At 38.9% G+C, this 13,074-nt stretch overlaps 1 protein-coding gene and 1 pseudogene across 2 annotated transcripts in view; one reads left to right on the top strand and one right to left on the bottom strand.

The window, feature by feature from the left end:
• TEK (TEK receptor tyrosine kinase) overlaps positions 1 to 13,074 on the top strand; it is a 114,082-nt gene that overhangs the window by 62,766 nt on the left and 38,242 nt on the right. The gene's annotated exons all lie outside the window — the stretch shown is intronic.
• LOC150012850 (rRNA-processing protein FCF1 homolog pseudogene) lies at positions 8,259 to 8,830 on the bottom strand (annotated as a pseudogene).

The raw sequence follows: 13,074 nt of genomic DNA, 5'->3' as shown, positions 1-13,074 counted from the left end.
CTAATGTGCTAGACCCTTTGATACTGTCCCTCAGGTCCCTGAGACTAAAGATTTCTTTCTACTTTTTCCCTATCCATGTTCTTCAGACTGGATATCTATTAATCTAGCTTAAAATTCATTGTCTCTTTCTTCTGTTATCTCCATTCTATTGCTAAGTCCACATAGTAATATATTTTACTTCAGTTGTCCAGTTGCTGAATGTTTTTTGGTTATTTCATGAAAATGTTTATTGAATTTACTGGTGTGACATTGGTTATAAAATTATATAAGCTTTAGGTGTATAATTCTATAATATATCATCTGTATATTGTATTGTGTTTCGCCACCCAAAGTCAGGTCTCATTTAATCACCATCCATCTCCCCCACTACCCTCTTCTACCTCCCTTCACCCCCATTTCCTTCTGGTAACCAATATACTGTTGTCTGTGTCTATGAAGGTTTTTTTTTTTTTTTTTTTGCTTAATACCTTCACCTTTTTCACCCAGGAACCCAATCCCCTTCCCCTCAGTGAGCTATCAGTCTGTTTTCTGTATCTATAAGTCTGTTTCTATTTTGTTCATTTATTTTTAGATTCCACATATAAGTTGTCTTTCTCTGACTGGTTTATTTCACTTAACACAATTCTCTCCAGGTCCACCCATGCTGTCACAGAAGGTAAGATTTCCTTCCTTTTTTAATGGCCAAATAGTATTCCATTATGTAAATGTAACACAGTTTTTTATCTGCTCATCTATTGATGAGCACTTAGGCTCCTTCCAGATCTTGGTTATTGTAAATAATGCTGCAATTTGAACATAGGGGTGCATATATTCTTTCAAAACAATGCTTCGAGGTTTTTTTGGATATATTCTTAGAAGTGGAATCACTGGGTCATAAGGCAGTTCCATTTTTATCTTTGAGGAAACTTCATACTGTTTTTCATGGTGGCCACACCAATTAGAAGTCCCACCAACAATGAACAAGGGTTCTTTTTTCTCTGCATCCTCCCCAACATATGTTGTTTGTTGATTTATTGATGATGGTCATTCTGACAGGTGTGAGGTGATATCTCATTGTGGTCTTAATTTGCATTTCTCTGACGATTAGTGACATTGACCACCTTTTCATATATCTATTGGCCATCTATATGACCTCTTTGAAGAAGTGTCTATTTAGGTCCTTTGCCCATTTTTAAATTAGATTTTTTTTTAAATTGGTATTGAGTTGTATAAGCTCTTTGCGTACTTTGGATATTAAGTCCCTATCAGATGTATCATTGGCGAATATGTTATCTTGTTCAATAGGTTGTCTTTTTATTTTGTTGCTGGTTTTGTTTACTGTGCAAAAACCTTTTAGTTTGAAATAACCCTATTTGTTTATTTATTTATTTTTTGTTTCCTTTGCCCAAGGAGATATATCAGAAAAAATATTGCTATGAGATATGTCTGAAATTTTACTACGTATTTTTCCTTCTAGAGTTTTTATGGTTGAGTCTAACATTTAAATCTTGAATCTCTTTTGAGTTTATTCTTGTTAATGGGGTAAAAAGGTGGCCTGGTTTCATTTTTTTTTCTTCATATATCTGTCCAATTTTCCCACTGTTTATTGAGCAGACTGCCTTTACCCCATTATATATTTTTGCTTGCTTTGTTGACTATTAATTGACCATAAAGGCATAGGTATATTTCTGGACTCTCTTTTCTTTTTCATTGATCTATATATTTGTTTTTATGCCTGTACCTTGCTGTTTTGATTACTATGGACTTGTAGTGTATTTTGATATCAGGTAGCAAGATTCACCCAGTTTTGTTCTTCTTTCTCAAGACTGTTGTGGCTATTTGGGAGTCTATATAAATTTTTTGATTATTTTTTCTAGTTCTCTGAAATATGTCATTGGTATATTGATAGCAATTACAATAAATCTAAAGATTGCTTTGGGTAGTATGGACATTTTAATGATGTTAATATTTTCTATCCATGAATATGGTATATGCTTCCATTTATTTGTATCTTCTTCAATTTCCTTCTTTAGTATCTTATAATTTTCTGAGTACAGATCTTTTACACCCTCAGTTAAATTTATTCCTGGTTTTGTTTTTTTTTTGAAGCAGTATGAATAAGATTCTTTTCTTAGTTTCCCTTTCTGATAGTTATTGCATTATTGGTGTATAAAAATGCAGGTGATTTGTGGATATTTACTTTGTATCCTTTTACTTTACTGAATTCATTTATCACTTCTGGTAGTTTTTTTGGTCGAATCTTTAGGCTTTTCTATATACAGTATTATGTCATCTTCAGACAATGACAGTTTCACTTCTTCATTTCCAATTTGGATATGTTTTATTTCTTCTTGTCTGATTGTTGTAGCTAGGACTTCCTGTACTCTGTTGAATAAGAGTGGTGAAAATGGACAACCCTATCTTGTTCCTGATCTTAGGGGAAATGCTTTTAGTTTTTTCCCATTGAGTATGTTTGCCACAGTTTTGTCATATATTACCTTTATTGTGTTGAAGTATTTTCCTTCTATTTCCATTTTGTGAGACTTTTTTTCATTACTGGGTGTTGGATTTTAGCAAACAGTTTTTTTGCATCTGTTGAAATACTTATGTGATTTTTATCCTTCATTTCATTTATTGGTGTATCATGTTTATTGATTTGTAGATATTGTACAAATCTTGAATCTCCAGAATAAATCCCATTTGATAAAGGTGTATGACCTTTTAAATGTATTCCTGGATCTGGTTTGCTAATGTTATGTTGAGGACTTTAGCATCTGTATCCATCAGGGATACTGACCTTTAATTTTTGTTCTTTGCGAGTATCTTTACCTGGTTTTGGAATTAGGATAATGCTGATTATGTAAAATAAGCTTAGGAGTCTCCCCTGCCCCTGAATTTTTTAGAATAGTTTGAAAAGGGTAAGTGTTAGCACGTCTTCAAATGCATGGTAAAATTCACCGGTGAAGCCATGCAGTCCAAAGCTCTTGTTAGTTGAGTTATTTTTATTACTGCTTCAATTTCATTAGTTGTAATTGGGCAATTAAAATTTTCTGATCTTCCTGATTAAGTTTTGGAAGATTGTATGTTCCTAGGAATTTATTCATTTTTGCCAGGTTGTGCCATTTCCTGGCATATAGTTAAAAAAAATATTTTCTTACAGTCCTTTGTATATATATGGAGCCAGTTGTTACTTCTCCTTTTTCATTTCTGATTTTATTTATTTGGGATCTCTCTTTTTTTTCTTCATGAGTCTGGTTAAAGGTTTGTCAATCTAATTTATCTTTTCTAAGAACCAGCTCTTGGTTTTGTCAATCTTTTGTATTGTGTTTTAGACTCTAGCGCATTTATTTTGCTCTGATCTTCATTATTTCCTTCCTTCTACCTACTCTGCATTTTGTTTGTTATACTGTTTCAAGTTCCTTTAAGTGTAAAGTTAGATTGGTTATTTGATATATATTTTTTTGTTTTGAGGAAGGCCCGTAATGCTATGAATTTCCCTCTTAGGACTGCTTTCAATGTGTCCCATAGACTTTGGATTGTTGTGTTCTCATTTTAATTTTTTCAAGGTATCTTTTGATTTTTCCCCCTTGATTCCACTGTTAACCCATTCATTGTTTAGTAACATGTCATTTAGACTCCATGTGTTTGTGTTTTCAGTATTTTTTCTTGCAATTGATTCCTAGTTTCATATCATTGTGTTTGGAGAAGATGCTTCATATGATTTCTATCTTTTTAAATTTATTGAGATTTGTTTCATGTCCTAACATGTTATTCTGGAAAATGTTTCACATGTGCTTGGAAAGAATGTATATCTGCTGCTTTGACATGAAATGCTCTGAAGTTAACAGTTAAATCTTTCTGATCTCGTGTCTCATTTATGGCTGCTGTTTACTTTTGATTTTCTCTCTGTAAGATTTACCCATTGATGTTAATAAGGTGTTAACATTCCCTACTTTGACTATATTTCTGTCAGTCTGTCCCTTTATGTCTATCAAGATTGGCTTTATATATTTAAGTGCTCCTATATTGAAGGCATACATGTTTAGAAGGGTTATATCCTCTTGGTGGATTAATCCCTTTATCATTATGTAGTGTCCTTCTTTGTCTCTTATAACAGCCTTTGGTATCTTTTTTTATGTTTGATTGATTATGCTGTTACAGTTGTCCCAGTTTCTTTCTCTTTGCTCCCCTCTGCTTAGCACTCACCCTCCCTCCAGCAGTCCCACCACCCCCTTAGTTCATGTCCATGGGTTGTGCATATAAGCTCTTTGACTTTACCCTTTCCTCAACAACCTCTGCCTATTCTGCACCCTCCTACTATGCTTCTTAATTCCTCTTTCTCTCCCCTTCCCCCAGCCCCAGCTGACACCCCTCCACATGCTCCCCAAACCAATGATTTTGTTTCCATTCTGGTTGTCTGCTTAGTTTGTTTTTATTTTTTATCTTCTGTTGTGATTTTGTTGTCATTTTAATGTTCATAGTTTTGATCTTGTTTTTCTTGAATAAGTCCCTTTAACATTTCATATAATAATGGCTTGGTGATGACGAACTCCTTTAGCTTTACCTTGTCTGGGAAGCACTTTATCTGCCCTTCCATTCTAAATGATAGCTTTGCTGGATAGAGTAATCTTGGTTGTAAGTCCTTGCTTTTCATCACCTTGAATGCTTCTTGCCAGTCCCTTCTTGCTTGCAAAGTTCCTTTTGAGAAATCAGCTGATAGTCTTACAGGTACCCCTTTGTAGGCAATTATCTTCTTTTCTCTTGCTGCTTTTAAGATTCTCTCTTTATCTTTAATCTTTAGCATTTTTAAAGCATATTTTATTGATTATGTTGTTATAATAGTTCCAATTTTTTCCCTTTGCTCCCTTCTACCCAGTACCCCTTTGCCTTCAGCGATCCCACCCCACTTAGTTCATGTCCATGGGTCATGTATATAAGTTCTTCACCTTCACCCTTTCCTATATTATTCTTAAATTCCCCCGTCTATTTGGTACCAACTGATTATGCTTCTTAATCCCTGAACCATTTCCCCATTTCTCCCATCCCCCCTTCAGGCTGATAACCCTTCAAATGATCCCCATACCTATGATTCTGTTCCTATTCTGGTTTGCTTAGTTGGATTTTGTTTTCATTTTTCAGATTCAGTTGTTGATAGTTGTAAGTTTGTTGTCATTTTAATGTTCATAGTTTTGATCTTTTTTTTAAGTAAGTCCCTTTGATATTTCATATAACAATGGCTTGGTAATGATGAACTCCTTTAGCTTCACCTTGTCTGGGAAGCACTTCATCTGCCCTTCCATTCCAAATGATAGCCTTGCTGGATAGAGTAATCTTGGTTGCAGGTTGCCTTTCAGCACATTGAATACTGTTTGCCAGTCCCTTCCTGCTGGCAAAGTGTCCTCTGAGAAATCAGCTGATAGTCCTATAGAGACCCCCTGTACATAACTCTCTGCCTCTCTCTTGCTGCCCCCAGGACTTTGTCTTTATCTTTCATCTTTGGCATCTCGATTATGATGTGTACTGGTGTGGTCCCCTCTGGGTCCAGCTCGCCCAGGACCCTCTGTACTTCCTGGACCTGTATGTCCATCTCCTTCACAAAATTTGGGAAGTTACCCTCATTTGTTTCAATTCTCGCTTCCTCATTCTGCACTGGTTGACTGTTTTTTTCTTCCTTATGTTCCAAATAATTAATTTGAACCCCAGTTTCCTTCTCTTCACCATTGGCTTTGTGTGGATTTTCCTTCGTTTCACTTAGCATAGCCTTCGCTTCTTCTCTTATGCGTTTGCCATACTCAATCATATTTGTCAAGCCTGTGAGCATCTTTATCACCAGTGTTTTGATTTCTTCATTTGTTAGGTTGTCTATCTCCTCATCTGTGAGGTTGTCTATTTCCTCGTCTCTTAGTTCTCCCAATGAACTTTGATCTGTTCCCCCTTTTGGACCATACTTCTCTGTCTCCTCATTTTGACAGGTTCCTGTGTTTGCCTCCACGTCCCATGCAGAGCTGTCGCTCCTATTACATTGTGAGGGGCAGAGCCTTAGGGACTAGTCAGTGCAGGGCGACCTGTTTTACCACGTTGTGGCACTGTATGTGGAGGAGGGGTCCAAGAGAGAACAATGCTGCCTGCCCAGCACTCATCCCTTTTCCAGGCACCTCTCCCACTTCTGCACCGGACTGGTGCTCCTCTAGCTGCTGCCCTGACTGTCGTTCCCAGAGTGGGTGGGTCTGCGGACGTTCTAGGACCATGGGGGCCCTTTAAACAAGCAAACTCTGCTGAGAGACTGGCAGTTTCTGCCTCCGCCCCAACCCCCACTGGTCTGCACAGTCAGAAGTAAGGAGGCTTGACTTTCCCTGGTACTGGGACCGTGAGCTGCTAGGTCTGGTGAGGAGCTGGGAATGCTCCCCAGGTGTGCCTCCTGCTTTTTTAAAATGTGTGACTGCACTTTCCACTGGCCTGCCACTGTGGCTGTCGCTGTCGCTGCTGCTGCTGCCTCCTTCACATCGCAACCCCTTCGCCCTGGCTCCGCCCTTCCTACCAGTCTGGATGAGTATTTCTTTATATCTTTGTTTGCTGAACTTCCATGTAGTTTGATTTTCTGGAACTTCTGATTATTTCTAGTTTTGAGGTAGTTGTATTCCTTCTTTATTGTATTCCTTATTTCTGGAGGGAGACGCAGCATGTCTGTCTATGCCTCCATCTTGGCCGGAAGTCTAACCTTTAGCATTTTAATTATGATATGTCTTGGTGTGCTCCTCCCTGGATCTGGCTTGTTTGTGACTCTGTGCTTCCTGGATTTGTATGTCCATTTCCTTCCTCAAATTAGGGAAGTTTTCTGTCATCATTTTTTCACATAATTTTCTAATTTCTTGCTTTTCTTCTCCTTTTAGCAACCCTATGATTGGGATATTGGCACTTTTGAAGCTATCCAGATGTTTCTAAGCTTCTCCTCATTTTTAAAAATTCTTGTTTTCTCCTTCTATACTGCCTGACTGTTTATTTTTTCCTTGACGTTCCAATTCGTTGATTTGAACCCTCGTTTCCTTTCCTTCACCACTAGTTTCATGTGGATTTTCCTTAATTTCACTTAGTATAGTCTTCATTTTTTCCTGTCATGCTTAATCTTTTCTTTCAAGTCTGTCAGCTTCTTAATCACCAGTACTTTGAACTGCGCTTCTGTTAAGGTGGCTATCTCTTCATCTGTTAGGATTGCTATCTCCTTGTTGCTTAGTTCTCCCCCTGGAACCTTGATCTGCCCCCTCTTTTGGGCTGTACTTCTCTGTCTCCTCATCTTGACAGCTTTGTGTTTGCCTCTGTGACTTAGGTAGAGCTGTGGCAGCTGTTACATTGTAAGGGGTTGAGCCTTAGGTATTCATCAGCGCTGGTGACCCATTTCACCATGGTGTGGCACTGTATGTTGGGGAGGGGTCTGAGAGGGAACAATGCCACTTGCCTGGCAGTTGCCCCTTTCCCAGGCACTTCTTCCCCTTCCCATTATAAACAAGTTGCCTCCATTGAGAGACTGGCAGTTTCTTCCTCCACCCCAACCCCCCACTGGTTTTCACAGTCAGAAGCAATGTGGCTCTATTTTCCTTGGTGCTGCAACCTCAGACTTCATAATCTGGTTTGGGGCTGGGATCACGTCCCATGTTTAAAATGTATGATTGTGCCTTTCACTGCAGCTACAGTCACTGTACCACTAGCTGCACTGCCAGCTGCTGTCACCAAGCACTGTCCCCACAGCCACAGCTGCTGCACCACACCTCATTCTCTTCATCTTGACTCTGCCCCTTCTACCTTTCTGGCTGAATATTTCTTCTTTTTTTCTTGCTGGACTTCCCTGTAGTTTGGATTTTCTGTTTTTTGTTTTGTTTTGTTTTTTTAGTTTTGAAGTGGTTGAAAATTCCTTTTTAGTTGTGAGAAGACAGTGTGTCTATCTATGCCTCCATCTTGGCTGGAAGGCTGTCTTTTTTAAAGTCTATTTTGTCAGATTATAATTATTTTTACCCTAGTTTCTTTTCGCTTCTGTTTGCATGAAAAATCTTTTTCTATTTCTTTACTTTTTTTTGTGAGCAGTCATATGACTTATAATAAGATGTAACAAATATTAAAATGATACAAAATATCATTTTCAGAACAACATCAAGAAGTGAGTGTATTTAACCATACTCAGCTCATATGAGTGAGTGAAGCAATAATAATTTGTTATTTAACATGTTTAATAAACTGGCAACAGAGAAATAGTTGAAGGAAAGCAGAAGAACTTTGTCTTTTAAGTATTAGAACTGAGGGGCTTCATAATCATCTGGCATCCGCTCAATGTTGTACCCATGGTTAGAAATGTACATGATGGGAACTCCAGGGATCTTTCTGAGTCATCGTTTAAGGTCCTGGTCAACTGTGGCCACAATGTAACACTTGTGCCGAGTTACTCTCTGTACTAAACAGTCATCTGCCTAGGTTCCTTTATGTGTGCATGGTAATCGTTCAAATCTTGGATCCTTGGTGATCCTCAGAGCCCCAATTTCTCAGTTTCAGCCATTACACAGTCAGTTATACAAGGGGTACACTTGGTATAGAGACAGTCCATCATTGACGGCATTAAGTCCAGTTTAGACTTAATAGAAAAGTTGGTATCAACCAGGATATGATGAGGTGGGCCCAGTTGTGTATTATATTAGAAGAATAAGCAGAAAGAGTATTGGGGGACTTCTCTTTCCTTGAGTGCATTAGGATCTTTTTTCCCTTTCTTTTTAGGTTTCAATCTATTCTTTTCTTTAAGCCTCTGATCTCTCAGACTAAGCATTCACTTCATGGTCGCATATTTCCTTGTTTTCTTTTGCTTCCCCATGTTCTTATTTCTTCCAGAACCACCTCTACCCCTTTACTTTTAGTCTGTATATATCTTTGATCTGAGATATATCACTTGTAGACAGCATATATATATATATATATATGTGTGTGTGTGTGTGTGTGTGCGTGTGTGTGTGTGTGTGTGTGTGTGTGTCTTGTTTTCTCATCCATTCTTCTAACCTATGTCTTTTGATAGGTATGTATTTATTACAATTTTATTATTTATAACTATGTTCCTCTGGTGTTTCTTTTTCTCTTTTCCCACTTCCTCTTAAGGAAAATATTTAACATTTCTTGAAATACTGATTTGGCGGTAATGAACTTTTTTATCTTTGTCTTCTCTGGGAAGCTCTTTATTTCTCCTTTAATTTTAAATGATAGCCTTGCTGGATAGTCTTGGTTGTGGGTCCTACTTTTCATTAACTTGAATATTTCATGCAATGTCTTCTTGCATGAACTGTTTTTGCTGAGAAAGCTGACAGTCTTATAGGAGCTCCCTTGTAGGTAAATGTATTTCTCTTTCTATTTTTAAGATCTTTTTGTCCTTAAACTTTGACATTTAAATTATGATATTTCTTGAAGTGGGCCTCTTTGCGTTCATCTTGTTTGGGACTCTGTGTGTTTCCTGATCTTGTGTGTCTTTTTCCTTCACTAGGTAAGAAAGTTTTCAGTCATTATTTCTTCAAGTAGGTTCTCAATTCTTTGCTCTCTTTTCTTTCTGGTAACCCTATGAGGCAAAATTTATTACACTTCATGTCGTCCCAAATATTCCTTAACCTATTTCCTTTTTAAAATTCTTTTTCTTTTATTTTCTTTCTTTCTTTCTTTCTTTTTTTTTTTTTGCTGCATCGATTGGGTATTTTCTGCTACCTAATTTTCCAATCACTGATTTAATCTTCTGCTTCATCCATTCTACTATTTCTTCCTTCTAGTGTATTCTTCATTTCAGATATTGTATTCTTCACTTCTGACTGGTTCTTTTTTATGGTTTCCATGTCCTTTTTATGCTTGATGTCTCTTCGTTGAAGTATTCACTAAGTCATTTGAACATCCTTAAACAATTTTTAAAAAATCGATATCTGGTAAATTGCTTGCCTCCATTTCATTTAGCTCTTTTTCTGGAGCATTCTCCTCTCTTTTTGATTGGGGAATTTTCTTTATCTTTCCACTTTGACTGCCTCTTTGTGTTTGTTTCTATGTATTAGTTAGATCTACCTTCACTCCTGTCTTTGTAGGTGGTCTTATGTATTAAGTGTCTTGTGGGACCCCATAGTAGTCTCCTCGATCACTTGATCTGAGTGTCCAGGAATGTTCCTTATGTGGGCCCTCTTGTTGTAACTGAGTCTTGTTTGCTATTGACCCATTTCTTTGTGGAGTTGACCTTCAGGCTGGCTGATTGTGAGGGTCAACTCTGACCACAGTGTATGAACTGCTGTGCAGGTGCTGACCACATGAAATGGAATTTGTCTCAGCAAGATCTGGTGCCTACCAAGATCTCTTTTTGGATATGCTGCTTGTGAAGCAAACTGGATCTTGTTCTGATGTTGTCTGAAGCTTGCCACTGGGTGTATTGATTCTAGGGCCTCTTGGGAGGAATGCTGGTGCAGGATAATGTTGGATGCTACTTGTTACTGGCTCTGGGCAACCTGTTTGGAGCTACATAGTGATCTACAGTTTAGGGCTGCCTCTGCTGGGCCTGATTGTTCTTCAGAAATACCCAGCTGTGCATCAATGCTGGGTTTTTCCAACACTGGGTCTGGAGGCACCCTGAGATCCACCTCCACTTGCCTCTGCCTGCTGGCTCCCTGATAGGTTCAGTCACTGAAAGAGACTCTGGCAGTACTCAAATTGCATGAGTTAAGTTCTTAGTGAGTCACCAGGTAGGAGTGAGTGGTGATCACCTGATTGATACAGGTTTAAGCTCAGTGCTAGTCCTGAGTCTGAGGCCACTCAGCAAAAGTCCCAGGGTATACAAAGTCTAGCTGCCACCCACTGGGTGCCTGCAGACATTTGTGGTGCAGCGGGATCTCAGGGAGTTGTTCAGGTGATGTCAGAATTTATCAGGTCTAGACTGAACAAGATTTAGCTGCATGAAGGGAGTGCTCTTCACTGGTTAGGCATGCAAAGGAAAAATGACCCTCATCCTATAGTCACACAGCTCAGTATACTCAAGATTCTTCCAGGAGCCTGAGCTTAGAGTGGGGCCACTGGAAGTAAGGAAGATGGGGCTAGTGGATCTTTTGTGAGGGGGTGGTGCCAATTAGGGTTGGGGGTAGGTGGGAAGAGTTGCTCCCATCCTTGAGCCACACAACTCTATCTGTCCTGGATTCTGCCAAGACCTCAGCAGAGCAGGGGCTACATAGAATTGAGAAGGTGGGGCCACCTGGAGCCCAGAGGGTGGGGCTAGAGGATCTCTTATAATGGGGAGGTGCCAGTCAAGTTTACAGGAAAGTTGGGGGAGTGACCTCTCCCCCAAAGCCACATCATTCAGTCACTGACACCTACTGAGTCTGCCAAGACCTCTATATCCTCAAGCTGGAAGCTAACTCCAACATAGGGCATGAGATCCATAGTGTAGGGGGACAAGAAACCCAGATATGGGGCCTTTGCATTCCCCCAGGCTAATGCCATAAGGAGGGAAGTGCTTCACCCAAGAAAGATGGTGTCTACAGTGTGGGAGAGTTACTCAGCACAGAGGTCCCAGTAACTGTACCCTCAGCTTTCTCTCCAGAGCCGCAAAGCCCAGTCTCTCTTCACAAACTCCACGCTGGAGCTCAGGGTGAGTGGCCACGAATGAGATTTTGTGCATTGGCTCTTTTGGGGCGTGCCTGTGTCTTTGATAGTCTCTTATTTCTCCTTGGCAGACAGACTCTCTGCTGATATTCATGGCCAGATGTTATGTGAGCCCCTCTTCTCAGTTACAGTGCTCCAGGATGAAGGATTCTGGCATGGTGTTGAGACCCCACATTCCTCAGGGGAACCTTTGCAACTCAGATATCCCTCTGGAATCTCAGCCACCACCCATGGGACCAGGGACAGCCCTTTTTGCATCTTCACCCTTCATACCAGTCTCAATGTGGTTTCTATAAATCCTTGGCTATAAAGCTTCTATTCAGCTTAGTCTTCAGTTGGTGGATCAGGTTGATTGTTTGGGTTAATTGTTCTATATTTTAGTTGTAATTTCAATTTGCTCCTGAAAGGAGATGAGTGTTATTTCCATCTAGTCTGCCGCTATTTTGGATCCCCTTTTGGTTATTTTTTATAGTTTCTATTTCTCTATTTATCATTGTTTCATTTGTTGTGAGCATATTTTCTTTTATGTCACTGAGCATAGTTATTACAGTTGCTTTAAAATTTTTGTCTACCCTTTCTAACATTTGGATCATCAAGGTTGGTTTTTGTTTATTTTTTTCTTATGCTGAGTAATTTGGTATTGTATCTTGGACATTGTGAATGTTACATTGTGGAGAGAATGAAATATGATATAAATGTTGATTTTGTTTTTTTGTTTTAGCAAGCAATTAACTTGGTAAGACTCAAATTGAAAACTCTTAGACATCACCTCAAACTCAGTTCAGTTCTTTTATCTTTAGCTGGGCTGCTTTGAATCTGCACTTAGCATGTGTGGTTCAGGGACCAACCAAAGATTTGGGAGTTCCTCTCTCTGGCTTTCCCTTTCTAGATTTTCCCTCTCACTTTCTAGTGGGTGTCATTGCCCTGATCTCATCTTCTGGTTCTCTAGGTCAGTAAACTACAGATTTTCTGTGGAGTTTAGTTGCCCTATTTGATATCAATTGTGCCCAACCATTAGACTAAAAGATGAAAAGTGGGAAGCACAGTATTCCCATCTTCAAATTTTAATCCCTCTTTAGAGTCTGCCTGGTTCCCACTCCCATGCTTCAGTGCTTTCAGGTAGTTTTTTTTTTTTTTCTCTTCTTCTTAATATAGTTGTTATTTATAAGAAGGTTGACCTAGTAAGAGCTTATTCAAGTCTCCTAGAAGGAGAATTTCCCATCCATTTAAGTTCCTGGTAATTTAGATAAATAATGCTGATAAATCACATACTACTTTAAATGAAGCAACAAGGTTGACTAGAGAGAAAAATGAAACTAACTCCCTACAGCCTGAGTTTTCTCCCTTATCCTATTTCAGCACTTTTTTAAAAATTATATTTTATTGGTTATATTGTTACAATAATTCCAATTTTTTCCCCTTTGCTCCCCTCCACCCAGCACCTCCCCT

This window comes from Furipterus horrens, unplaced genomic scaffold (assembly GCF_987537825.1).
Source record: "Furipterus horrens unplaced genomic scaffold, mFurHor1.1.pri manual_scaffold_4, whole genome shotgun sequence".
Lineage (NCBI taxonomy): Eukaryota > Metazoa > Chordata > Mammalia > Chiroptera > Furipteridae > Furipterus > Furipterus horrens.
Note: the sequence above shows the minus strand (reverse complement) of the source record. Positions and strands in the feature narration are given on the sequence as shown.